Raw genomic sequence first — 16,581 nt, 5'->3', positions numbered from 1 at the left:
TTAGGGTACTATAAACACAATTAATTAATTCTGATCCTAGGAAAGGAAAATTTAATCTTTTCAACTTGGTGGGCCCTTTTAATCATTATTATTATATTTCAATGCAGTTATCTTTGCAATTTTCTCAGCCAAGAGAAACTAGAAATAGTCCACAGGAAACCAATGTAATTTCCTGAATACAAAGTTTACTGAGAATTATAGGTGGTGGAGAAAGTTAAAGCAGGTTTTGAAATTTTTTGCTAGGCTAAACACGTAGTAGATGAAACGGTCTTCGTGTCAGTTGTGGTTAAATATTACAATTGTGTGAAGATACACAAAATTACACTAATCTTGTATAAACTAAATATGACAAATCCTTATCAAAATTATCCCCATTCTGTGCTCTGTTCAGAATCTAGTTATAGACATTTTGCACACTTGGGTACAATCTTCAAATTTAGAATGTCTGGAGTTAGGCAACTAAATCCTTGTTTAGATCCCCAGATGAAATTGGTCTGACTTTCAGAGGTCCTTAGCACCTACAGATCCCAATGACTTTCAATGAAATACTTGCAGTTGAATGGCTAATTCTAACCTGGTATTTTAAAAGGGCCACAAACTTTAAGGCAGAAAGTGTGTATTTTTCTAATTCACTTTATTTGTGAATTATATGGTAGTATTCAAATTACTTCTGGGAAGTGGTATTCTATAACAGAACTCTATAAAATTTGTGTTTTGGTTTTTTATTTTGTTCTAAGTGTATATATCAACTCACACATGCATCAGGGTGAAAGCAACCCTGAGTTCCATTTTAAAGTTTACAAATAAGCGTGAATGCTGTACTTAACCACTTGCTACAGTCAGTGTAAAAATAATTTTACTAAGAGCAATGCTGTGAAATTTCACTGGCTTAAATACTGTCCATCAGTTGTGCTGAATGATCAATTTGTACAACAAATGCAAGATAAATATAATCAAACAGTGCCATCATTGCCAATTTTCTTAGAAATCAGCCAATCCAAGCATTAGGCTGTTTTATATGGACAGCAGGCATGTACTTGAACTGGTAATGACTTTATAGAAAATAATTTAATGAATTAGTGTCTTAGTGTAAAAACAGTCCTATCTGCTCTAAAACATCCCTAAGTAATAAACAAAATTTCATCCCTCGTTTCTGTCAAACAGTTTACAAAAATTGATACCTATTATTTCTGCATAACACAAAAGTTCCAAGGAATATTGGGGCCCCATTGTGCTTAGCACTTTTCAAATATTTAAGACACCATCTCTACCTTAAAGAGCTTATGATCCAAGTTACAATAGGTCAGCGGTTCTCAAACTTCATTGCACGGCGACCCTTTTTTGACAACAAAAATTACTACATGACCCCAGGAGGGGGGACTAAAGCCTGAGCTTGCCTGAGCCTTGCTGCCCCAGGTAGTCCAAAGCCAAAGCCCCATAGCCCCAGACGGGGGAGGAGGGCAAAGCCAAAGCCTAAGATCTTCAGCCCTGGGCAGGTGGCCTGTAACCTGATACCTGCCATCCAGAGCTGAAGCCTGAGCCCTACTACACAGGGCTGAAGCCCTTGGGCTTCGGCTCCAGGTGGTGGGGCTCAGGCTATGGCCCCGGAGCCCCAGCAAGTCTAACACCAGTCCTGGTGACTCCATTAAAATGGAGTTGCGACCCACTTTGGGGTCCCAACCCACAGTTTGAGAACCGCTGCAAGAGATAGATGAAACAACTGCAGGAGGGGAGCCTTAAAAGGTAAGAACAAAAACTTGTTTCACGCCATGGAGAAGCAAAGCGACAAATGGTTCAGCAGCAGCATTTTGAATGCATTTGAGGAGGCAAAACCAAAGATGAGGTTACAGTAATTAAGGTACAAGATGGATGGTTGGAGGACGGTCTTGCTGGTGAGCACAAGAGGAAAACCTGGGTTTTGGAGATGTTGCACAGGAAGAATTAGTTTCAGAGTAGCAGCCGTGTTAGTCTGTATCCGCAAAAAGAACAGGAGTACTTGTGGCAAGACTTAGACACAGCCTAGAGAGTGTAGGTCTGAGGAAAAGGCTGAGTCAAATAAAGATGGTACTCAGATTATGGGCCTAGGTGGGTGGCAAGATGGTGGTGTGCTCCACAAAGTAAGAGGAAGGGCTGGAGAGACGAGGGAAGTACCTACCAATTCTAGAAATTGAATCTATTCTACTTTGGCCTTTCTGAGCCTCTTACAAATATGTACAAAGTGGAAGTTTCCTCTCCTCTTACTAAGAAATGACATGCATTCACTTATAATCAGACAGAACAGAGATATTTCAGGAATAAACCACAGCAACATCTGAACATCACTGTCTATGACCCTGTATAGCACTAAGATAAGCATTCTCTAACTTCACACTATAAACAGTATGTATGAAGGTAGCCAAATCTAGGAGAAAGTGCAATTAGTATCTGGAAAGAAAGGAAAACTTTGTTTCCTTACTTTCTGGGTCCCAGGGCTTGTCTGCACAGTGCAGCAAAGCACACCAGAAGGGTGTGATCTGTAAAGCGCACTAATGTGTTGTGCTCTAACTGTCCCGTGTACATCCTGTTGGTGCACTCTAAAATGTACCTAGTTCAGATTCATGTCATGCAAAGTAGGTACCTTTGTCATCTCCGTGTACACAAGCCCCCAGATTCCATTAGTCTCAGAGTACTAAGAAGTTTATAGGACATCCCCCCAAGAGGGTTTTACCTGATCATTCACAAATGAAGGGGAAGAGCCTTTACTGCAACTAGGGATCAAAATATTTCCTCCAACCTACTGAATTGTTCCCTGAAGTCAGAAGAAACTGCTGCAAAGTTCACAGGTGTATTCAAGCCCGGGGAATAAAGCCTGACAAGACTACCAGAAATATGCAAGAATTCTTGCCAGGAATGTCTCCTGACTGAATACTAACAGAATAAGAGCCTTCAGTTTCATACCTCGAGAGATCTCCACCCGTGCAGACAGTCCACAAGTGCTCCCAGATATGAAGTGTGTTAAGCCAGAACTAGAAAGCTTTTCTCTTTGTTGGCAGTCAATCCCAAAAAATGGAATAACTACTATTCTGTGCAGCCTGAGCCCAGTCGTTAAGGAAGGGGATCATGGACGGTGGTTCCCCTCCTTCCAGAGGGCTGCCATCATTAATCCTTTGTTGAAAAAACTTGGTGGGTTTGCCAAGTCAAAGACATGGACTGGTTGGAATCTGTGGCATCCAACTATAAATTTCAAAAAATTCTATTGACTCGAGTACATGGGAATGCACAAACAGCCTGCATGTTTACTGATGCCAGAAAATCACTCAGGCTGAGGGCTGCCATAGTTGACCTGAAGGATTTAATTTTGAATTGAACACTGGAGAGAATAACTCAACCATTTTAAATCTAGTAACTAGGGCTGTCGATTAATCGCAGTTAACTCACACGACTAATTCAAAAAAATTAATTGCAATTAAAAAAATTAATCATGATTAATCTTAGTTTTAATCGCATTGTTAAACAACAGAATACCATTGAAGTGTATTAAATATTTTTGGATGTTTTTCTACATTTTTAAAAAAATTGATTTCAATTACAACACCGAATACAAAGTGTACACTATTCACTTTATATTATTTTTTATTACAAATACTTGCACTGTAAAAATGATAAACTATTTTTCAAGTCACCTCATACAAGTACTGTAGTGCAATCTCTATCATGCAAGTACAAATGTAGATTTTTTTTTTTGGTTACAGAACTGCACTCAAAAACAAAACAATGCAAAACTTTAGAGCCTTCAAGTCCACTCCATCCTACTTCTCGTTCAGCCAATCGCTAAGACAAACAACTTTGTTTACATTTATGGGAGATAATGCTGCCCACTTCTTATTTACAATGTCACCAGAGAGGGAGAACAGGTATTCGCATGGGACTTTTGTAGCGTTAGATTTGTGACTCAACTCCTTGAGGAAGAATTGTATGTCTCTGGCTCTATTTTACCCACATTCTGCCATATACTTCATATTGTAGTAGTCTCGGATGATGACTCAGCACATGTTGTTCATTTTAAGAACACTTTTGCTGCAGATTTGACAAAACGCAAAAGGTACCAATGTGAGATTTCTAAGGATAGCTACAGCACTCGACCCAAGGTTTAACAATCTGAAGCGCCTTCCAAAATCTGAGAGGGACGAGGTGTGGCACATGCTTTCAGAAGCCTTTAAAGCGCAACATTCCGATGCAGAAACTACAGAACCCAAACCACCAAAAAAGAAAACCAACCTTCTGCTGGTGGCAACTGACTCAGATGATGAAAATGAACATGTCGGGCCGCACTGCTTTAGATTGTTATCTAGCAGAACCCATCATCAGCATGGATGCATGTCCTCTGGAACGGTGGATGAAGCATGAAGGGACATATGAATCTTTAGCATATCTGGCATGTAAATATCTTGCGACACCGGCTACAACAGTGCCATGTGAACCCCTGTTCTCACTTTCAGCTGACACTGAACAAGAAGCAGGCAGCATTATCTCCTGCAAATGTAAACAAACTTGTCTGTCTGAGCGACTGGCTGAACAAAAAATAGGTCTGAGTGGACTTGTAGGCTCTAAAGTTTTACATTGTTTTACTTTTGAATGCAGTTATTTTTGTACATAATTCTACATTTGTAAGTTCAACTTTCATGATAAGGAGATTGCACTACAGTATTTGTATTAGGTGAATTGAAAAATACTATTTCTTTTGTTTTGTACAGTGTAAATATTTGTAATAAAAAATAAATATAAAGTAAGCACGGTACACTTTGTATTATGTGTTGTACCTGAAATCAATATATTTGAAAATGTAGAAAACATCCAAAAATATTTAAATGAATGGTATTCTATTGTTTTAACAGTGCAATTAATCAAGATTAATTTTTTTAATTTCTTCACAGCCCTACTAGTAACACGGAAGAGCCACATTCCCTCACTTGCTTTTTTGAGTTTGTGTTAAAAAAAAAAGTGAACAGAGTCCTGATAAGCACATGAAACAAAGAACAGGTCAAAACAAATTAAATACAGAGGAGATACTTGAGTCACGTCACCTGGTGATTTTATAAAATTCCATCCCCCATCCCATTTCCCCACAGGACAGTTCTATCTTCTGAAGCAAGCTGTCTTCTAGCAAGACCTCAAGTAATTGCTGTCCACTCCTTAGAAAAACAAGGAAATCCTCCCTTCCCATGTTTCAGAGTAACAGCCGTGTTAGTCTGTATTTGCAAAAAGAAAAGGAGTACTTGTGGCACCTTAGAGACTAACCAATTTATCTGAGCATAAGCTTTCGTGAGCTACAGCTCACTTGTATCCCAACCTGCCCCATTAAGCAGGGAGAACAGACACCATCAGAGGGAAGGTTTATCCTGATCTTTATTCTGACACGGTCTGGATGTTTGATTACAAAATAGCCAATTCTGACAGACAGACTGGAATTCTCAGTATTTAACCAGGGATTTCCAAAATTGAAATACTAAACCTGAAGGGAAGGGCAGACCCTTCGTTAGAAGAAATACAGTAGCACAAAGAACTAGAGGGTGAACCATCCCAACAGAACAGTTTTGTGATCTGAAATATCTTCAAGGGCTGTATCTAATTTATCCCCAGACAGGCATGATCCTTTAAAGCAGTGGTTTTCAACCTTTTTAGCTTGTGCACCCGTTCCAAATAATGTAGTCTACTGCATACCCCATCTGAGATAGGGTCATAATATACCTATGATTACATTGCCAAGTATTACTAAATAAAATGCGTTATTTGCCATTACAGGATTTTTCTCACATGCCCCTGACGAGAGCTCGCGTCCCCTAGTTTGAAAACCACTACTTTAAAGGAATAGGTGGTTTGCTAAAATAACTTGGAGAAAAAACATTCTCTGCCACAGGAGTAGCAGATTTTGTGAGGGGAAATGGTGCACCTTACAGGGGTGCGGACATGGAAGATTCCCAAGGAGAAAATATCCCACAGACTCAGCTTGCACTCTAGCAAAGTCCTCTTTCAGCCATGGCTTGAAAGCACAGGACGCTCCTTTGATACGCTGCCAGAAGCTGCCACAAGGAAGCAAGCAAGCCTAGGGCTCAGTCACAGGACTGGCAGAAGGAACCTGCCAGTATGGGCTCAGTTGACTGCAACTGTGGGCCTTCTCCCCTCTCCTTTTTCTCCTTCATTTGCACAAAATGCTTCCAAGTTATGGACATTCTGGAAGACAAAAGAAAATCAAAAACTTACTTCCAAAAAGGCAAAGTCTGCAGAACGCTACCTTTTACCAGAAAGACAGGCAAAAAACTGAGATAAGAGGAGGAGCTCAGCTGGCACCAAATAAATGATTGGCTGCTAACCACTCTTGTCTGCATATGAGTTAATTATTTTGACTTCTATTCCAATGGAATTGAGATCCGGAAATACTCCGCACTTAAGCATCTCTTCATAGAGTTTCAAACATTAGCTAATTCAAAGTACGGGAAAGAAATCCAGAAAAGCTTAACTTCAAACCTTTATATATGTTGAAGAAAACGATCATCCCCAAAACAGGGACAAAACATGGCCAAAATGGTTTGATATTTCTACTTATATAATATGTACCGTATAGATTATACACTCAAGATGCTTCTTTTAATATCTTTATATCAATGAAGTTTTAAAATAGTTGCTCAATTACTCTTTCGTGTCAAAGATCCATTTTGATAAATAATGTCAAAGGATGTTATGTTGGTTCTTGTCATAGACCACACTCCTTTGACTTACTGACATTCAATAGAAGATACTCAAAAAGAGGAATCACAAGAAAAAGGGAAGCGATAACATCCTTGCTGTCTTCTTTTAAACTAAATTTGGATGTACTGGCAAATAAAACTACAAATCTGATAATACTATTTGCTTAAAAATCAATGTGCAACAAGTTACAAGATTTCATTTACTATAACCACTGGCACAATTCTAAGTCAGTAAATTTGAAAATTCACTCACTGCTTTTTTATTATTTTTATCTATTCAACCCAACTACTAATTTAAAGGAAACAGTGCTGGATGCTCTAATTGACCCTGTTCTCTTCCTTCCCTAGTTTGTCTCTATAATTAGCCCTTTCTAGCTCAGCCAGTAAACAGCATCAGAAACTGGTCTTTTTTGAACCACACCCTACCAGCCACAGCAACTGGCTCATATTGTTTCCCCACATCAGCATGCACTTCAGGATTAACTACTTCGTAACTGAGAGTCTGAGGATTGTCAAAGGCAAATGTGTTTCTTCTGCTATTTCTGGGGATGGGGTAGACAATAACACATTTTGTGAAATATAAATCTAGAAAACTGAACTATTTCACATTTTGCTTCTGTTTATTCACAAGAATTATTACAGAAAAATATTTAGAGCTTGTCTACGTCAAGAAAATGTATAAGTGGTATAACTACACTTGTGTACAATTCACTCTAGTGGAAACTTCCAGCTGTTGGCTTGTATTATACTTTTCCCTGCTTCACTGAAGAGCCCATTATTAAACATTTGTTTGCATGTGGGTACTTATAGACAGTAATCAAGTCACCCCTTAACCTACTCTTTGTTAAGCTAAACAGAGGGTGCTCCTTGAGTCTATAACTAAGGTATGTTTTCTAATCCATAATCATTCTCGTGGCTCTTCTCTGAAGACTCTTCAATTTATTAACAACCTTCTTGAATTAAGGACACAAGAATTGGACACTATTCCCATCTGCAGTTGCACTAGTGCCAAATACAGAGTCAAAATAACCTCTTTACCGGTACTCATGATTCCCCTGTTTATGCAACCATGGACTGTTAGTCATTTTGGACGCTCTGGGAGCTCATGCTCAGCTGCTTAACCATCATGACCCCCAAAACCTTTTCAGGGTCACTGGTTCCTGGGATAGGGTCCCCCATCTTATAAGTATGGCCTACATTCTTTGTTACTAGATGTATACATCTGACCATATTAAAATGTATATGGTTTGCCTGCACCAATTTACCAAGCAAACCAGATTGTTCTACATTAATGACGTGTCCTCTTCATTATTTAACACTCCCCATTTGTGTCATCAAACTTTATCAGTGATGATTTTATGTATTTTTTCCAGAGTCATTAATAAAGATACTAAATAGCAAAGGCCAACTACTGATCCTACGGAACCCCACTAGAAACACACCATTCAATGATGATTTACTGTTTACAGTGACAATTTTTAGACCTCTTACTTATCCAATTTTTAATCCATTTAACCTGGGGCACGTTCATTTTATATCTTCCCAGTTTTAATCAAAATGTCATGTGATACCAATCCAAATGCCTTACAGAACCCTAACTATATTACTTTAACACTATTAAGTTTGTCACCCAAACTTGTAATCTCATCCCAAAAAATCACGTTAGTTTGACAGAGTCTACTTTCCATAAACCCATGCTGACTGGCATTAATTACATTACCATTCTTGAATTCTTTATTTATCAAGTCCTGAATTAGCCATTCCATTTTCTTGCCTGGAATCAATGTGAGACTGATAGGCCTATAATTACCCAGGTCATCCTGTTTAGCCTTTTAAAATATTGACACATCAGCAGCTTTCTTCTAGTCTTTTGGAACTTCCCCAGTGTTCTAAGTCTTATTGAAATATCAACATTAACAATCCAGTGAACTCATCTGCCAACTCTTTTAAAACTCTTGGATGCTGATTTAGAAGCGTTTAACTTTACTAGCTGCTGTTTAACATCTTCCTGAGATACTAGTAAAATGGAAAGAGCATCATCATAGGATATATGACTACATCGTATGTTTTTCCCCCCCAAAGACAGACCAGAAATACTGACTGAACACTTCTGCCTTTCCAATTCCACCATTTGCATCTGGTAATGAACCAATACCATTGTTAAGAGTCTTTGTTCGCAATATACTTTAAAAACTTTTTCTTGTTGTCCTTAACTCTGCTGGTCATACATTTCTACTTATGCTCCTCTGCTTCATTTATCAATTTTCTACAATTTCTAGCTTCTGATTTATATTCATCATCATCATCATCAACTTCTCCTTTCTTCCATAAGAATGAGGCAGGGAACTACAAACAAAGAAAGGATGGTCCTGTGGTTCAGGCAGGTGAATGCCACCCAGGAGAACTCAGCTCTGTTCCTGCCTCTGCCACAGACTTTAAGCAAAGTTGGACAACAGGTCAGTACTTTTGCAAATGGCCACAAATTGTGTCGTCCTCATTCTATTGGTGCCCAGATTGAAATACCTAGGATCTTGTTTTCTGAAGTGCTGAGCATCCACAACTGCAGATATCATTCACTTGTAAATAGAGTTTTTGAAGAAGTGTACACCTTTCCTTTGTGGTGCAAAAGAAAAGAAAATCTCCAATTCCAGATTTGAAGTAGCTCAAGCAACTTGCGGTTTAAAAACAAAAACAAAACCTCACTTGGATATGGAGTCATCAAAATCTGTTCAAGCTATCAATCAAGGAGACCACCGCTCATTAGTGGATCTTCATTATTCCTTCCCATAAATCATTTGAATCAACAATAGCTTAGGCTTGCCATGGGTGCAGTTTTGGTTTCCCAAGTTTAAAAAAGATGAATTGAAACTGGAAAAGGTGTAGAGGGGGCCTACTAGGATGATCAGAGGAATGGAGAGCCTACCTTACAAGAGGAGGCATAAGTAGCTTGGCTTGTTTAGCCTACCAAAATGAAGGTGAAGGAAGATATGATTGCCCTCTATAAAAACATTAATATCTATAAATACTAGGGAGGGAGAGGAGTTATTTAAGTTAAGGGCCAATGCTGGCATAAGAACAAATGGATATAGACTGGCCATCAATAAGTTTAGGCTTGAAATTAGATAAAGATTTTTAACCATCAGAGGACTGATGTTCTGGAACAGCCTTCCAAGGGGAGTAGTGGGGGCAAAAAGTTTTAAGACTGAACTTGATAAGTTTATTGGAGAATGGAATGATTAAATTGCCTACGCTGGTATGCAGCCCATCCACAAATGCTAATAGCAAATATGCCCAACAGCCGGCTCTATTTAGTCCTGGACCAAAAATCCTCAAAAGACACTTCTGAAAAGAATTATGTCCCCTCTATGGAATCAAAGGGGTGAGGTGGTCTTTTGAAAGGAAGACAGCAAAGACTTGTAATCTGTATCACGGAGGACTTGGTTAGGGAGTTCAAGTAATTTTTCATGAAAAAAAAAAGTTTTTAAAACTTGAGCAGAAGAAGTTTCAGCCCAGCTGTAGAGCCAGAGGACTCACATCACAGCTTTGTTATTGGCCATACTTTTTGAAGAGATATCAATCCCTCCTTGAGAAAGAGCATGAAGGAAGAGTATACCAGAAGCATACATTTTCTTGAAGCATTAAATTTAAAAGTCACAGAGGTTCCTGAATTAAAGATAAAGTGAAGGTGGCAAGAACTTTGCTTCACTGCAAATTGTCCTAGCTTTAAGGCAGAAAACAATAAGGGAAATGAAATCACAGACAGAGAGTGAAGGAAAAGTTGTCAAAAAACCGAAGTCATAGTTGGCTCTGCCGCTTGGAACAAACTATCAATGAATTCGTACATTGAAGGTGCCAGAAAGTGGTTTCATCCAGAACTCTTTTAGAAGTATACAAGATAGAAGAAAAAACTTCTTATGCAACACTTTCCTCAATTTCAGTTTGAGTCTTGTTTACCTGAGGCAAGTAATTTTAGACGCAATGAAAGTTTCTCAGTATTATAGCAAAGGTGTGTACTTCTGCATTCATTTTTGTTAAAGATGATTATGATGTTCCCCAATCCTCAGAAGTGTTAATTTAACAGTTTGTTTCTTTATTAGTTATTGAATCGTTTCTTGCAGCTGAGTAACAACTGCCCAGGAGATAAGTGTACACTATTTATGAATGAGGAAAAAAGCAGAAAGTATATAATTTCTTAATATACTACTAAAAACTTTTTTTTTAAAAATGGGAATGACTTTCAACTATTTTACTATAATACAAAATAGCAAATTTAAGTGTAAAACAAGTAAATGTTCACTATAATGTCCTTTCCATAAAGTATCAGAAAGTAAAGCAGGGGGAAATTGGCAAGGGGTGTGGAGGGGTACTATCAAGCAATCTTCCTTGATAACTGAATTTCTGAGAGACAATATCAATTCTGTGAAAAATATTTTACTGCTCAGCTCTCAGTGTTAATGGAAGTTTCTTGATCCAAATCACTGGATATAGCACTGAAAATACACAGTTCTATTTATCCTTTGCTGCATATGACCCCTGTGTCTGGACAAGATCAGCTCAGGAATGAAGAATACCTGGGTAAAAATGAACTTAAGCAACACAAAAGTTATGCTGGTGGGCAAATGAAGAGTTTGCAATCACGGTACTGTCTCCTTGGGCTGAAGGTACACACCCACGGTTGGTCAATTCAGTCCATAGCTTAAGAATGCTCCTGAATTTCTTGCTGATGCTAAGCACTCACATAGCATGAGTAATGCTTTCTGCTATTTCTGGCTGGCTACAAGACTCCATCTCATCCTGGTGAATGATGACCTGGCCTCAATTATATATGGTTTTATCACCTCACAGCTGGACTACATCAATGCAACATACTTGAGAATGAAGACATCAGCCCTTAGGAAACTCCAACTAGTACAGAACAGTGCACTGTCATTCTTCAGCCACATAACTAGTGCAAGCATATCAGACCTGTCCTCTGCTCTTTCCATTGGCTTCCTCCTACAGAATATCAAAGAGACAAGGTGGATAAGGTAATATCTTTTATTGAACCAAATTCTGTTGGTGAGAGAGAGGCTTTCAAACTACACAAAGCTCTTCCTCAGCTCTGGGAAAGGTACTCAAGAGTGTCACAGCTAAATAAAAGGTTGAACAGATAGTTTAGCATAAGAAGTTAGCAAATATTCCATAGGACAATTCAAGGTGAAGTAGCCAGTTAACATGCCTGTAGTCACAGGACAAAAGGGGCTGGAGGGGTAGTGAATTACAGATTGTTGTAATAAACCCATAAATCTAGTGGCTTTATTAAGACCATGATTTTTAGGGTCTAGCAAAGTTGTAACTAGCCCAAAATTTAATGGGAGGGAAAAAATTAACAAAAAATGTGAAAGATAATTGGGAGTCATTTAAGAATATTTTACTAAATGTCCAAAAAATAACAGTTCTACAACTGAGCAAGAAGACTTTTGGTTAAAATCTTTCCTGGCTCAGAGGGAAGAGAAAGCAGTAATAATATATATATAAAATATAAAGAAAAAGGGGGAAATTGATAGCAATGACTATAAATGATTAGCTTTGGAATGCAGCCAATTGATAAAAGCAGCTAACGTGGTCAATGGAAAAAAACCTATAATCAGTGGGGATATGGATAACCAGACAGATTTTTTTAATATAATTAGAAAAAAAGAAATCCTAGCAATGATATAGGTTCATTACTTTCTATTCCAACAGTAACCCAGGAGGACGTTAAACAGTAACTACACTAAGTTAAAAATTTAAAATCCACAGGATTGGATAACCTGCATCCAGGAGTTTTAAAATAACTGGCCAATGAGATCTCTGAATCCTGTATGTTAATTTAAAAAAAAAATCTTGCTATACTAAGGATGTTCCAGAGGATGTGAAAAAAAGGACACTGTGCCAATATTTTAAAAAGGTAAATAGGACGACCCAGGTAACTATAGGCCAGTCAGTCCAATACTGGTCCTGGACAAAAATCATGGAAAGGCTGATACAATATGGAATCAGTAAAGAATTAAAAGATGGCATTATAATTGGCAATATACTTAATGCCCATCAACCGGGGTTTCTGGAAAATAGGTCTTGTCATATTTGATATTGGTTTGACGCCATCACAAGTTTGGTTGATAAAGGAAACTATGTTGTCATAATGTACTTGGACTTCTGTAAGGCACCTCACTTAGAACCACGTCATTTGATTGATTTTTGTGTTGTGATAATTTTTCAATGTGGCACATATTAAATGGATAAAAAAGTGGCTAACTAATGGATCATAAAAAGTAATTGTCAATGAGGAACCATCATCCAGCATGTGTATTTCTACTGGGATCCCACAAAGATCAGTTCTCGGCCAATGCTATTCAACCTTTATCAATGACAGAAGAAAATATAAATTTGGCTGCCAAAAAATATCATTAACACAGAGTTAAGGCTGCCTAGTGGTGCCTCATGCTTTTGCAGAACATGAGTTCAGCTACACTCAAATGTCGGAAAACCAGGAAATACAGAATTCAAGTACACGCCATCCCCATAATATCCAATTTCCCTCTCCCTCCAATTGTTCTTCTCTGTCAGTGGCTCTGATCTACCAGAGAGCAAAGGTCCCCTTGATCACGATCCCTTATTTGTTGAGGGATCATAGGAAAAACTACATTTTTGGAAATGCAGTTCTTCATTATAACTCTAGTCATCACACTGGGTTTTCAAGAACTCTGTCTGGATGATCCTTTACACTAATAAGGACTATTAGAGGTTTGCTAAGCCCTAAGTAGTTCTACCAGAATACAGTCCTAAAGGGTGATGTTTGTCAAAGAGGTAGAACCCCTTCCCAGCACCCTCCCAATCCCCACACCCTATGTACTGCTCCAGCACCACCCACATTCCCTATATCTGCACCAGAAGTTATAACAATCTTAAGATGTTACAAGCAACTCACGTTAGGTAGCTGTGTTTTAGTTAACCTGTTAACCTAAGGACACCGTGACTTGCTTTCCTTTAATCACACTCAGTTCCATTGTTTAGGAAATGACTGAGGAGCAGGAGTCATGATTACATCACCCTAACTACTTACTAGAGTCTTTAATGTCATTGACCATACCATAAGATTAAAATCAGAGCCTGTATGTGGATTTTAGAGCACTTTAAAATATTGTCTCAAAACCAAAAACTTTAGTTTCAGGGCAAAACTTCCAAAAGGCGTGAGTAATTCAGGGAGAGAACAGATTCCCAGAAAGCTGCTAAGGACAGGAATACATGGGTGTTGATCAGGTTCAACAGCCACAACATGTCACCTAAGCCAGCCACCTAAGCTATAACAGCTATTGCCTGCCTGCAATCCATCTACCAACAAAGCTCTCGTCTTGCCACACATGTGCATTTCACAGTCTTTGGCTCATGAGTTTGATTCAACCTGAGCCTGAGTTTTAAACTTAACCCTCGGTAGCATTTTAAATATTGCTTCCGCAAAGTGACACTAGCTGAGATGAATCTTGAGCAGTGAGATCATTTTGTGGAGGATGAGAGCCATAGTTTGAGCCCCAAGTGTGTGCAAAAATGTAAGAACCAGCTGATTTAGGAAACAAATTATATTTTTAGAAGGGTTGCATCTCAGGAAAGGTTAACTTAAATGACCCCCAAAATTGTACCAATCCCCCTACTATAAACCCTTAAGAAGCACATCAAATTTCAAGACAATCTGAGTAAGCATATATATTTTAGAGCACCTACCATAGTCATCTTCTAAACAGTAAGCAACACTCAACCTTCACTGTACAGAACTGCCACTCCACTATAATCTTTGCTAGTAAAGTTTGCAAATGACAAAAAATGGTAAAGTGGCAAATAATAAGGAATGGTCATTTTCCAGAGTGATCTGGATTGCTTAGTAAGACAGACTTATTTGAACAACATGCATTCTAATACAGCCAAATGCAAGGCTGTATATGTAGGAACAAAGAACATAGGTCAGACTTACAGGATGGGGAACTATATTCCTGAAAGCAGCGACTATGAAAGGGACCTAAGGGTCAGGGTGGATAGCCAACTGATCATGAGGTCTCAGTGTGATGTGGTGGCTCAGCACTAATGTGATCCTTGTATGAATAAACAGGGGAATATTGAGTAGGAGCAGGAAGTATCATTACTTCTGCGTACAGCATTGATGAAACCATTACTGGTATTCTGTGTCCAGTACTTGTAGTCATACTTTAAAAAAAGATGTTATACTGGAAAGGGTTCAGAAAAGAACTACAAGAATGGTTTGAGGTCTGGAAAACCTGTCTTATAGTGACTAAAAAAGTTCAGTCTATTTAGACTATTCAATAGAAGGTTAAAAAACTTACTTGATCACTGTCTAGAAGTACCTTTTTCTTTGTGATGTGGCCCTCACAACAGCCTCTTACACTTGTTAATATCAATTCACTACCCACAGGTCATTAAACATCCAAATGATAACGGGCAAAATTCAACTCGTAAAATGGGTGAAAATTTACTAGCTTCAAAGAACAGCAGTAAAACGACACTGTACCTTATTACCAATTCCCAGCACTGTCCAGTAACACAGCATTTTAAATTTTGTTCATTCGTATGAATACCAACTTACTGACAAATTTGTGTAAATGAAATAAAATCTGCTTTTGGGGAAGGGTTCTATCAAGTGGTTTCAGCTCTGAATTTTGCACACACACCTCTAACCCAATATAACGCTGTCCCCAGGAGCCAAAAAAATCTTACCGCATTGTAGGTGAAACCACGTTATATCGAACTTGCTTTGATCCACGAGAGCATGCAGCCCCAGCTCCAGCCCCCCCGGAGCACTGCTTTACTGCGTTATGTCTGAATTCGTGTTATATCAGGTTGCGTTATTTCGGGGTAGAGGTGTAAGATTAAAAAGATTAAAAATTGCATATTATAATAGCAAGTTTCATGCTTGATTTGTGTGGAAACTACATTTTAGTTGTTAGCAGACTGGTTTTTTTTAATTCAATACTGCAGTTAACTGTCAAAAGAAACCATAGGAAGCCACTTAGTACTATAATATCCAACATTTAAAGTATTAAATTTGGAGCTAAACAACTGGCTAATGTCCCTTTAATAAAGTGAGTAATGTATTTCTAATTACTTGCTGCATATCCTACTTGCACTAAGTTTTTCTGCAGTAATGGGACCACATTCATTAATGATTACATCATCCACTACTCCTTGCAGTTGAAGTCCTATGGTATGCACCCAATACATACAAACCATTGAAATATTTCCTACCTCATAGCACTGTTGAGGATAAACCATTAATGTTTCTGAGATACTTCATATGAATATCTAGACAAAGAAATCTACAAAGAATAGATACCTCTACAACCACAACTCCTAATGAACTCATAAAACAATCATTTAAATGAGTGTTCAATATAAAACAGTATATACACACACACGCAGTATGTGTGTATATACAGGATATAATTAACAATATTGGCAACATGCAAAAAACCATTTAGAACAAACACTTGTTTATGCTGAGGATGGGTTTTTTCCAAATGTAGGAACTCAATTCCATTGAAGTTCAATGGAAACTGGGCACCCAACCCTCTTAGGCCCCTTTAAAAAACGAGCCTTAACATAACTGCAGATGGTTTGGGGAAAGATAGGTTGTTTGTTGCTTTTTTAAAATCAGGACTTTTTCTAAATAGCCAGGGTTTGATGGATGAAAGCAAACAGATCCTGAATACACACACAGACCTGCTAAACAGCAATAGCATTGCAAATCCACAGTTAATGATTCAAGTTAAGTGTGTTATCAGCAAATAAAATCCAAGTTTGGTGAAAATGAATGTATTTGTTTTGTCAA

At 38.2% G+C, this 16,581-nt stretch overlaps 1 protein-coding gene across 13 annotated transcripts in view; it reads right to left on the bottom strand.

The window, feature by feature from the left end:
- Positions 1-16,581, bottom strand: part of MYO9A (myosin IXA) — a 465,931-nt gene that overhangs the window by 433,398 nt on the left and 15,952 nt on the right. The window contains exon 2 of one of the 13 annotated variants that reach the window (XM_074965919.1): positions 5,935-6,210. The exons of the other annotated variants lie outside the window; for them this stretch is intronic. The gene's annotated coding sequence lies outside the window, so the exon portion shown is untranslated. The remainder of the gene's footprint in view (positions 1-5,934; positions 6,211-16,581) is intronic. 13 annotated transcript variants of the gene reach the window in all.

Source organism: Natator depressus, chromosome 10, assembly GCF_965152275.1.
Source record: "Natator depressus isolate rNatDep1 chromosome 10, rNatDep2.hap1, whole genome shotgun sequence".
Lineage (NCBI taxonomy): Eukaryota > Metazoa > Chordata > Testudines > Cheloniidae > Natator > Natator depressus.
Note: the sequence above shows the minus strand (reverse complement) of the source record. Positions and strands in the feature narration are given on the sequence as shown.